Source organism: Cicer arietinum, chromosome 8 (assembly GCF_000331145.2).
Source record: "Cicer arietinum cultivar CDC Frontier isolate Library 1 chromosome 8, Cicar.CDCFrontier_v2.0, whole genome shotgun sequence".
NCBI lineage: Eukaryota > Viridiplantae > Streptophyta > Magnoliopsida > Fabales > Fabaceae > Cicer > Cicer arietinum.
In genome coordinates, this window is record NC_021167.2 from 12139168 (window position 1) to 12142218 (window position 3051).

The window sequence follows — 3051 nt, forward strand, 5'->3', positions numbered from 1 at the left end:
AGCGTACAGTCTCTCACAGACCAACACGATTTTCTAGAGTGCAATCGCTCACAGATCAGCACATTCTAGAGTGCAATCTCTCATAGATCAGCACGACGCGACAATCCCCGCAAGGATAAGATGAACCAACAATTCACATGGCATCATCCCGTGGCCCATCACGGTCACCACTATCACCATGGCCCTATAGCGGTCACCATGTACTATGAAATGCATGAGCATACTCTGACTCTTTTCACCACAATCATTAAGTAAATGCAACTATTAAAAGATTCCCCATTTTTAATACTCATTTAACACTAATGATTTTTCAGATACAACACAGAGCATACTCAAACATAATTATTCACACTAATTTTAATTTCTACAAACACACATAAATCACATCTTCAAATCCAATTTACACATAAATTGAATTAAATTCATTTTCCACCAATCCACACATAAACTTCTTCTAACAAAATTCATAATATTAATTATGAACACATTAATTTCACCAAACATGAGTCACTACAATTTTCAAATATTAATCACTCATATTCAATATCTAAAATTTTCAACCATAAATCACCACAACAACATTAATATATCAGAGTTCTCCCCACCGCTAACTCGGTGCCAACGGTCTCGATTCCTTTTCGAGACTCAAGGAGCTAACTACATAAACATGAATATTTATAACAATTTGTTCACAATAAAACTAATCCAAACACAACAAAATTCCCAAATTAAATCTTTCTCACACACCAAACTTTTAAAACCAAATAATCTATATTATTTACTTAAAATTAAATAAAACAAATATTGTCCAAATTTCACATACACGCACTCGACTATTAAAGCACCGAAATTTTTGAATTAATAAAATACTTTAAACCTTTTTTCTTTTGAAACTTAGTCCAAGAGTAATTAAAATAGTAACGTTTTAAACTCTAACCATTTTTAATTTCAATCTATCTTTTTGCTCATTTGGTAACATCAATAGCAACAACAACAACCAATTTTGGGCACATCAGACAACATTTTGTTTTAAGAAGCAAAATATTTATAAAAAAAATTGAACCAAAATAATTTATCTCCATGTTCTGCTTCACAAATCTAAAATAACTAAAACAATTATACACAATAAAGTAAACTCCATTCTTCTTTCTTAATAACCTTCAAACCGTCTTTGTAAAAAAAAAAAAACCTTCAAACCCATCTCCACACACTTGCATTAGATTGATCCCCTTAACTTGAGCACATTACCTTCTACAATACTAACTCCAAGAACTCCAGAATATTTCCATTTAGAAACTCTATCATATTGCTCATTCATAAACTAAGATATTTCTGAAGTTTTTAATACATACAACAACACAATACACAAAACTGTAGTTTTCAGTTATTCATGCCCCTTTTTCTTTAATAAAAAAAAACAGCAAAATTGAACAAACCAAGTAACACACTGATTCGGCTTGTATGGGTTTGATCAGTCATATCCCACAACAAACTCATAGTTAATTCAACAACAATTTCAAAATGCCACTATCACCATGCAAAAGCAAGACCTCAAAATATATCTACAACAAAACAACGTGTTGAAATCAACAACAATCAAATAGATACAAAAAGAAATCTGTACCAATCTTAGATATATAAAAATCCACAATTGCATAATCACAAAATCCCCAATTTCGGAAATATAAAAACTCTAACCATGAATTCAAAATACAAACATGTTACTCATAGTCCCAATTTCATAACCAATCAATAAATAAATAAATAACAACATATATTATGAGATTCAATCACTACAAAACACAACTCAAAACAAGCTAAATTCAATTTCAACTAAATCACACATAAACAAATTAAATTCATTTTTCACAAAATCACACCTAAAATACATCAAATTTCTTTTCCAAAAAAATCACAAATAATGTCCTAAATGCAAACTAAAAGTTTGGAAGGAGCCCTTACCTTAACATAGCTCTAACACGCGATTACGGCACCGCTATTAACTCCGGTAAAATGTAAGTTTGTGACGTCACTTCCAAAGTTGGCTCACTAGCACCGTAGCATGGAGATGAGCAACTTTCCCTTCTGTCACTTCTCGAATGGAAGCTTAGATCTAGTAGTTTAATGAATGTTTATGTTTTATGGTTTTAGTTTCGTTTTTGGAAAACAAAGGAAAGGAAAGAAGGAGAAGAAGATTCACGTTTCTGTGTTTCTTTGTGTCCGTTTCCTTGCTTTCTTGTCTATATATATACATACATTACTTTATATATATATATATATATATATATATATATATATATATATATTATTAAAACCAAACCACAAATATTCTAAAAATATCTAGATATTTTATAAAATTATCATTTCACCCATCACTTCTCAAACCACTTTTTGTTAAAAGTATCAACTCTCGTCGCAACTCAGTTGACAGATACAATTTTCAGCAACCCGATGTATTTTTAACAAAATTGTCTGGTATTAAATTCTTCGTAACGTAAATAAATAAAACTATTGCTCGACGAATAATTTAATCGGGGATCCAAAAATATTTTTGGCATTAAATTCACAAAACACTAAAATACAATAATTTGGCTAAAAAGCCTCAGAGTTCAACACTAAAATACCCTAAAATTGCATAATTTATGATTTAAAACTATGGGTCTTACACTCTTGTTTCTGCTAATGTTTTCGCTTCCTTCTCCAGCGGTCTTGTGGTGTTCAGAACATACAACACCTTCAAAGTTGTAAGGAGAAATTTCATCTTTTTCTGCCAACAGATAAAATTTCCTCCATCGAATTTCTCCAACTTCACAAAATTAGAAGTAATTTCTTTGAGTGATGCAGCCATTGATTGAATATAAAATCGAACCTAAAGATTGTTGGATCTGTTTTGGTGACAACTACTGCAAGACTTTAATAGTGAAGTTGTTGATGAAGATTATATGTAGCAAATTCCAAAGCGTGTTGTTACACTAGCCTTTAGGTTCGACTCGCCCCCACCAATCAGATGCAAATGAGATAACCAGCGAATCCCCTTTAGGGTACTTTGGA

The 3051-nt window shown here is 31.4% G+C and overlaps 1 protein-coding gene across 3 annotated transcripts in view; it reads right to left on the reverse strand.

Annotated features, from left to right (window-relative positions):
- The window catches only part of LOC140919004 (uncharacterized), a 9504-nt gene extending 7279 nt beyond the window's left edge, over positions 1-2225 (reverse strand). For all 3 annotated transcript variants that reach the window (XR_012161539.1, XR_012161538.1, XM_073364264.1), the window contains exon 1: positions 1963-2225. The gene's annotated coding sequence lies outside the window, so the exon portion shown is untranslated. The remainder of the gene's footprint in view (positions 1-1962) is intronic.
- Between the last annotated feature and the right edge of the window lie 826 nt (positions 2226-3051).